Genomic DNA, 9617 nt, shown 5'->3' on the forward strand with positions numbered 1-9617 from the left:
GTTTTGACTTCTTTACAATTGTCACCTATAGTTTTCTGCTTTTGTTGCTATTACGTGATCAGGAGGTCACGGATTCGAGCCGTGGAAATAACCTCTTGTAGAAATGCAAGGTAAAACTGCGTACAATAAACCCTTGTGGTCCGGCCCTTCTAGTAGGAGCTTAGTGCACCGGGCTGAGATATGTGAAATTATATGCAAATTTACAAGTTCAAGAGCAGGAAGGCAACAAGAGAATTGATGCTCTATATTTGAGAAAGTAAAATAAGAAAGCTCTTTTGTACCATATAAAGAATCCAAGTCTTCAACCCAAATAGTAAAACAACTGCTGAAAGTTCACCGTCGACTGATACATCTTTATAGTCGAAATAGTAATAGTAATAGTAATAATATTCTTAGAATCAAATTTTTACATTACAAACTCATGTATTACGTTTAGACTAATTGAGAAAACCATTAAAAAAAAAAGATACAGATAAATTAATTCAAGATATATATGTTGCGAACTTAGACTAGCAAGAGGTATTATAAGACAAATATGTCCTCATCAGCAGCAAACACATCCTCAGGAATATGTGGCATTCTCTCGTCAAAAGGTCCAATTATAATAGAAAAGCCCCGAGAGTACGTCCCTACCAACGTTGCAAGGTCACAAATAGTTTGTACATGCAGAAATTCATCTGTATCAGTTATCTCCAGGGTTCACATAAGGGAGTGAAGCCTATCATGACAAAATTTTAATATCTTTTGGTCGATTCCAACTTGTGTAGTAATAGAAGCAAAAAAGGCAACAGGGCCCTCCTTTTCCACATTTTCAGTCTCAAGACGCCCTTTAAGATACTGGACAAATCTTCGTAGAACAGATAAGAAGTGCTTTGCTCGCCTTATATTTCCAGGCACCGCTTCCTTCATGATGTCATCAGGCAAGGCACGATTAGCAAGCCATACATCCTGAGCTGTAACAAAGAAGAAATAGATGAGCGATGACCTCGGTTAATCTCAATAGAAGTACACAGTCAACAGACAGTAAATTCAAAATACCAGGCAGTCTTTGTGCTAGACCCTCAACAAGACGATTATACTCTGCTCTCAATCAACCAGCATCAGTGGCCTTCGGCCTTCCTACCATGCAAGATGTTAGAATCAGCACTTGTCTACTTTTTTCTTCTTCTTGACGTATTTCCTTTTTGGGGCTTGTGGGGAGGGGGTTATAGATTAAACAGATGATAACATCATATATACTAAGGTTGAACAATCTCCAAGGTACTCCATATATGCCAAAACTTCACCAAAAAAAAACTACAGCTAAAAAAAGAATTCAAATGGTATTAGCAAATTTATACTTCTATTTTGCATACGTAAGAATATGCAAACTATGATTCAGCATGAAGGGGGGGGGGGGGGGGAACAAAATGCCCCGGCGATGATCACTACAATCAACATTATAGTATAGAACAAGTATTTAGATTTTGTGGGGCTAAATGCAAAACAAACAGCATCAACATGCGAAGTTAAGCATTCCAGGTGCAGGATGATAACAAGTAGCACTCATAAGAAGCTTACCTAACGGAACAATTACCTTTCAATTTCCTGAGACATCCTACTGAGATTCCTTGTTGCCCCTTCAAGCGTCTTCTTCCTCACACTAACACTAAGTGCCTCAATACATACATAGTCTATATTATGGGCCTCGTCAAACACCACAACACACTCTCTCCATCTCCTTTGATATGATACCAGCAACCTTGGGATCAAGCAGGTATTGGTAGCTGTAAACCAAACATTTGCCTGTTGCACCATATGCCGCGCCAAAAAGTATGGGCACCAACCTTTTTCCTTACCATACATCCTTAACTCCTGCAACAATACAGTTTAATCATCTAACAAGACATATGCAAACTTGAGCACCTCCATTAACAGAGAAGAATACAAAGAAGAAAACTTTACTAGAACAAAAAGATTCTACTCAAAAATCAATCTTTAGAGCACAGATTGAAATTGCCAAACAAGTTATAACTCATTTCGCCACTGCAAATACAAGCACTTCTCTATAACCCATTCTCAAGCCAAATTAAATTGGATATAATGGATGTCTATGTATCCTCCAAAAAGATCATTGCCAATCAATGAGCTCCTGGAGTAATGGAGACTAACTGTCTTCCATGAATATATGCAAACTCGAGCACCCACGTTAACCGATAAATATGTCCATGAAGCGTGGGATGCAGTGCAAAAACTAGTCACATCTCTTCACCACTGCAAATTTAAGCGCTTATTTATAGCAGGATTTCAGTGTTTTGTGTGAGAAGAAAGTGCCACCAAAACTTAAGGGTAAATTTTACAGAGTGGTGGCCATACCAATGATGTTGTATGGGGCTGAGTGTTGGCCAGTAAAGATCGCTCATGTCCAGAAGATGAAGGTAGCAGAGATGAGGATGTTGAGATGGATATGCGGGCACACCAGGTTAGATAGGATCAGAAATGAGGTTATTTGTGACAAGGTGGGCTTGGCCCCTATTGAGGACAAGATGCGTGAAGCGCGACTTAGGTGGTTTGGTCATGTGAGGAGGAGGAGCACAGACGCACCGGTGATGAGGTGTGAGAGTTTGACATTGGAGGGCCTATGAAAAGGTAGAGGTAGGCCAAAAAGAGGTGGAGAGATGTGATTAGGCAAGACATGGCGCAGCTTTAGCTGACTGAGGACATGACTCTTGATAGAAAGATATGGAGGTCGCGAATTAGGGTGGTAGAGTAGGTAGTCTAGAGTGCTCATAACAGTAGTATTGGCACACAGTCTCGCTTTCTGTTGGTAGTAGGTTTTTATGACTAACCGTTGTTTCTTTCATTATGATCACCTTACTGTCTAGTTTTTTTTTATTGTCTATATTTTTATTAATGTGGTGCTTATGATTTCCTGAGCCGAGGATCTATGGAAACAACTTCTCTATCCTCACAAAATAGGGATAAGGTCTGCGTGCACACTACCCTCTCCAGACCCCACAATGTGGGATATTACTAGGTATCTTGTTGTATTTATAGACGGATTCTCTTCTCACCATCTTACAGGAGCATAGGCAAACTTGGGCACCCACTTTAACAGAAAAATATAAACAATCAAACTTACTCAATAATGACAGTAAAAGTTCTAGTCAAGAACCTGCCCTTAGACCATAGAATGCAATGAAAAAACAAGTCATATCTCTCTTCACAATTGCAAATTCAGCTGTTTCTCTATAACCCCTTCTCAAACCAAAGTAGATTAGACACAGTAGATGTCATTGCATCCTTCACAAAAAGCAATATCAATAAAAACCAATTTATTTCCCAGCTGGTGCAACCAAAAAAGTGTCTTTTATCTAACTCTGCCTATGTGAGCTTCACAAAAGCATAGCCAGATGAAATGGGAGTGTTGGAATAGGTTGTTGGAAGCTTAAAAATAGTCTAACTATGAATTAGATTCATATAGCCAAACTCCAACTTTTTTTTTAATAACCAGAGGGCCAATGGCGCAAGGCTCCAAACTCGGCGGATAATGAGTCCGCTCCTCTACCATTCCCCACTTAAACACCACGCTTTTGTCTGCGCATGGTTCAAACCCGTGACATGCGCCTAACCGACAAAACACGCACTAAGCTCATTTCACTATACCAAAGCCTAGGGCCAGCCAACTCCAACTAATTTGATCGAGGCATAGTCATTCATGAGTTTAAGTTGCATGCATTGATGCATTGTCAGTGTAGAAAATATTTACACGATCAAGTCATTTAAAAGGTAATTGCAGGTAACTCACTCTATCCAACAAGTATTAATTAACGTGCAATAACTGGTAAGTAATCGATTACAAAATGTTATTTACATTGTCACTGCATATAACTTAAATTCCTGCAAAGAAATCTCTCTAAGGTGCAAGTGTTGTTCTATCTCAGTTTGTGCCCTAATTTTGCTGGAAGCTTATTGGAGGGGAGTTACAATTTGTTAGTTTCTTTGGATGATATTTATACTCGATGTGCAACATTATACAAACCAAGGGCAAATACAAAAATGAAAGGTCAAAGCTACACAAGCTGGATTATTTATTATCAGGTGGTTAGTATCTGACATGAAGTGGCCTCTAAACCAAAACACAAGAAGAAGAATTGGCACTACATCTTCAAAGCAAGACAAAGAAGTCTAGGATTGCTTATTTCCTATCATTACATGCAGCTGATTTTATAGCTAATTGCTACCAATACATGCAGCTGATTAAGAAAGCTTAAGAAAGGCAAGACATGCGGAGAGCATAGAATAATCTTAAGCAAAAATGACACAACAAACTTTTCACAAAAAACAGTGAAATTCAGGAACAGCCAACAATCTTTAAAAATATAAAATAGTCACTAGAATAGCAATAACATTTTGAACTTAAACGAGTGAATTAGAACCATCAACCAGAGGCGGAGCCACAGTGTCCGCTACGCGTTCGGCCGAACCCAATAGGTTTAGTTCAAATCATGTACTTGTCTTAAAATTTTCATTAAATATAACAACAACAACAACAACAAGGTGGAATCCCACAAGTGGGGTCTGGGGAGGGTAGTGTACAAATTATTAATTAAAAACCTAGTAACTTAAAAGGATTAGGATTCCGAATCCATAAGTTTGAAATCCTGGCTCCGCCCCTGCTATCAACCCTGTCAACATACAATAAGAGAGTTTACCTATTATGCATCGCAAATGGAGTAGCTTTAAAGTTAAATAATGATCAAGTGAACAACAAAAAGATATGATTGGTTAAAACAAGTTATAATCAAGAATCTCTATGTAGAAAAATGATAACCAAGTCTTTAAAGATAGCGGCAGAATAGCGCCACTGCAAACTCGTGCAAGACTGAGACAGGAGTACATATTTTAATGAAGGCATCATTTAACATATTCAAACAATTCCAAGGAAGTATATCATTATGTCAGCTGAAAGATATTCATCTACTAATCTCAATTCCATATACAACATAAGCACTTTACTGGTGAAAGTTCATATTAAATAATAGAACGCACCGAAATTGACTAAACATATAGCACACTACTTGTGGTGATACTTACATGTATCCAACCAAGAATAGTGATATTGAGCCTCTGAAGAACACAATGATATTCTTTTTCATGCAATCTCTCACACTGGATATCAAAAGTAGTATTTCAGTAACATGTAAAACCCACTACATATGACATCAAAAGCATTGTTATTTAAGCATATATCTTAGGAATTTTATTCTTAAACTTGAATGAACTATTTTCTTTATAGTTATAAAGCAGCAACACACAAACTTTTTAAAAAAATTATAGTTCTCTTTTATAAGTGCAGCAAACCCAGAGACTATCAACTAATGTTATTATTTCTCACCTTTCTCCTAAACTTTGATTTTGAAAAGACGGAATTTAAAACATAATGAGCACTTTTTACACAAAATTCAACACATTTGAGGTTATTCAAATCCAAAAATGAAATTTTGATAAGTTATCCTAAGAGCCAAAGCTCCTGAAATTTACAAGCTTAGTTCAACTTTTTTAAGTTCAATGCAAAGACCCTTCCATGCAGTACTTTTACTTTTTCTACCTAATGGACGGTCAGTCTGCTTTCTGAATGTTAGAGGTAAAGTGTAAGCATAACTCTAGTATATCCTAACAGATGAAACAAAAAATTCATCTTACAGTATTTGAAGTCGACTTCTGCTTTGGGACTATAAGAGTAGTGATGCAAAAATCATTGCCTCTCTAGAAGTTAAGAAATACAAAACATAAATACCCCGCATATGGGACAACAGATAAATAGAGTTTAAAAATTTCACACTAAGCATTTTGCTCATTAAAGGTAAACCAGCAAGAAAAGCAAAAGTTTCTAAATCCTTTTTTGTATTTCCAAGAGCTATTGCAGAGAATATTCCTATTAGACTCGCTGGCTGCAGTATAGAGAAAAATAATAAGGGTTATACCAGCACAATTTATATCAAACAAATCTGATCGTCAAACGACTAAAAATGATCTAATGCAGACAATTTCTATAAAGATGAAGGTTGCTCTCTGATTTTACGGGTCAAAGAGATACACGAACAAAAATGAAGTAAAATATAACAATTTACAACATGCAATTGTCGTAGATAAGAATTTGAACTGAACGGACTTAGCTGGTCCGGGCCTTAAGCCTACAACACTAGAAGGAGATGTGGAACAAGATTTTTGTTGCATTTCCGGCAGAACTGGAGGGTGCGAAGGTTGCCTTAAGTTACTTAGACTATTGTCATCTCCCGTATCCTCATGGAATGGACCAGATTTCCTCAATTTGTTGGAAGTGAATTACAAGCCTCAAGTTATTATACGCAGTGCATTGAATGAGGTGGTTTCTTCTAGTAAGAATAAATCCCAACGGTCTGGACATCATCTGAGGATGAATCTAATGTCATGGACCAAGATGATGCAGGTTTAGTTTGATCTATCTGTATACAACCCAAATATATGTTGGTTCATGTTTCTAACTCTTTTTGAGTGACTTCTGGTGGATTTCTTCATGAATATTTCATGCTTTCAAATTAGTATTTTTTAAATATTTTATTGAAATGGTTCAAGCATATATATTTTGTTATTAGATACATCTGGAGAATGCCAAAAGCAACTTCTTATATCTCAACTTGAATCGTGGGAAGTCTCACTTGAAGACCTGTATAAAATGTTGAATTCCAATTATATAGCTGCCTAAGAGGATGACAATTGTGACTGCGAGAAACATCGGGTATGTTATCTGATTATTTACTTTTTTTCGTTGTTTGCTTTACATCCGCATTGCTTTATAGTGCAGATGGCATGGTATTTGGCGCAATTAGAAGCAGATGTCAGACTTGCAAAGAAATTTTGCATTTTGATGGATTAAATTTTTCGTGTATTGCAAATTCGTTACGTCGAGGTCAATGTCTTTATTTTCGTTTAAAAGGTCAAGAGGGTAGCCACAAAGTATAAAAAATGGAGAGTTGATGCAGATATTCAAAACTAGTGTGATCTTCTTTTCTCTTTCAAATTTCCAACATAACAATGGCCATGCATTCTTTTTCAAGTGGCAGCAAGTCTGCCAAAACTACGTACAAGAGTCTTATTTTGATGATACGTTGAAGCAACGTAGAATAAACATGATAGGGAAGATAGATATTTACAAGGATATAGTTTTTGGGGGGCGTTATAAGATAATCATAAATGCTTTTTGGTCAGCCAAGATGATTTTCTTGGTAAAGAAAGGTATTTTTCTTTAATGGCATAGAGAATCATATAAATTTCTTTCACTTTGTTTTACCATATTTTTTATGTTAATAAAAATTATGTTGTTATAGGTATCGTTTTTCTCTAGTCTTCGAGCCGGAGAGCACACAACCTGAACCTTTGTATAACTTTCTTAGAAGGGAGAAGATTTACCGAAAGGAATCTGATCCTATTTTATTGGATAATCTTTTACTTCTAGAAGTAATAGAAAAGTTTGAAGAAACATTTTACTCTGCTACTGGAAATGTATGGAAGGTGGGGATTCACAAAACATTTGTGAGACATCCGAAGAAATTAATTTTGTTAGGCAATGTAAGAACTGTACTCTTAGTTAGTCTGCTTAATGTCTTTTCCTAAAAAAGTTAATATTTTTTTTTGCAGGATAGTTTTTTGCCTTACACAAAAGCGGAGCAAATTGATAATTTGCATGATCAACTGTTTGATAGATTGAATGGCATCAAGTAAATCCGTCTTTTATCTCTTTTAAATATTTATTATTTTAAACTATTGTTGTACATGGTTCTTATAAAAAATTGTTGTCCCTACAGAATAAAAGGGGTGGTAATAGAAGAGGAGTTAATAAAAAAAGCTCTGGATAAGAATATCACAACAAATGATATTGTGAATGGTATATTTTTTATAGTTTAATAAAATAGCTTAGAAAGAAATTAAATTTAATTGTAATTGCTTTTCATTTTGCAGGTTATGAGAGGGATCTATAACTGCGGGTTTAAAGGTGGGATTAGGGATAACGAAGTCTTGGGTACAATCTAAAGTGAACTGTAATAAACAAAGCCAACTAGCGTATCTCGGGAGAGTGCGTCTAGTAAATTATCGTGATTACTCGGGAGAGATTCACGGTAAAAAGAGTGTTCATGGTTGATAGAGATATGTTGGTAAATCTATATGAAACATAAACAGAAGGGATTCCATCAATAGAGGAAATCACTACCTTAAAACCTTCTCATTATTGTTCACAACTTAAGCATATTTAGTTTACAACTGTTTATTGACTTGCAATCTTAGTTATTAAATATACCATCAACTGTTATTCACAACGTTTGGGAAAGTTGATTCTAAAAAATTTAGTAAGTCCAACGAAAGTAATTGATAGGTTAATTCTCTATGGATTCAACTCTGGGCATAAATACTCAAGTTATATTTGCAACATCCGCATTGTCCTTTTATAAGGCATAGTTGGGCGTGATCAAATTTTGGCGTTGTTGCCGGGGAATTAACGGTGCTATCAATTACAATTGAAAGAAGTGCATGCCTAGAAACTCATCGAGATCTGGTGAAGTATTTGAAGTATTGTCAGATCCCGAGAAAGTTTTCAAGGCCTTGAATCGGGCTAATCGGAAAAACAAACAACAACCAACAACTGCACAATTCGAAACAGTTATGGGGGATCATGAGGAAAACCCAGTGGTACCAATAGTGCCAAATGTTGCTCTCTATGACTGGGCACAACCCACATCTGAAAATCTGTCCACAACCATTGTTGTTCCGCAGATACAGGCTGAGTCATTCCAAATTACGAATAACATGCTGCACTTGTTGCAGAACAAGGGACTATTTTCGGGGTCGCAAGTCGAAGATCCTCAGCAGCACTTGAAGAACTTTCTCTCTATCTGCAAAACCCAAAGGCAACCCAACGTAACTCCTGAAGCAATCAAACTGTTATTGTTTCAATTCTCAGTGACAGGAGCTGCCCAGACTTGGCTAAACTCACTTCCCATAAATTCTATAACAACTTGGGATGAGTTAGTCAGGCAATTCCATAATAAGTTCCACCCACCCAATAAGACTGCTCAACAAATTGATGAAATTTTGAGTTTTAAACAGAGACCAATGGAGACACTGCATGAAATATGGGAGCGCTTTAAAGGGATGCTGGTTATATGCCCGCACCATGGTATTCCAGATCTGATGTTGGGGCAGCGGTTTTACATGGAATTGTCAGATAGCGTGAAGAACATTGTTGATGCTTCAGCTGGTGGAGCATTTTTGAGCAAAACATGGAGAGAAGGCCAGAGTCTACTTGAAAAGATGGCACAAAATTCGGGATGGACAACCAGGAATGCACCTATCACTCTAGTGGTTCACTCAGTGCCCTTAGATCCATCCAACTCTATGGCTGAAAATATGGCCACCTTATTGACATAAATGAGTATACTCACCAAAAAGGTAGGAGAGTCAGGGCAGAAGCAACAAGTACATATCGTAGATACTACCAATGGGCGCTTGTACGCATCTTGCGTTAGTCAGCCAATCGGTAACCAATGGAATGCAAAATATGATCATCACCACTACCCTGAAGACATGAATTATGTGTCTAA

At 37.0% G+C, this 9617-nt stretch overlaps 1 non-coding gene across 1 annotated transcript; it reads right to left on the reverse strand.

The window, feature by feature from the left end:
• Window positions 1-9090: 9090 nt before the first annotated feature.
• On the reverse strand, window positions 9091-9197 carry LOC138882462 (small nucleolar RNA R71). The gene has a single exon (XR_011404065.1). It is a non-coding gene; the product is annotated as a small nucleolar RNA R71 (small nucleolar RNA).
• Between the last annotated feature and the right edge of the window lie 420 nt (window positions 9198-9617).

The sequence above is a fragment of the Nicotiana sylvestris genome, chromosome 11 (assembly GCF_000393655.2).
Source record: "Nicotiana sylvestris chromosome 11, ASM39365v2, whole genome shotgun sequence".
Classification (NCBI taxonomy): domain Eukaryota; kingdom Viridiplantae; phylum Streptophyta; class Magnoliopsida; order Solanales; family Solanaceae; genus Nicotiana; species Nicotiana sylvestris.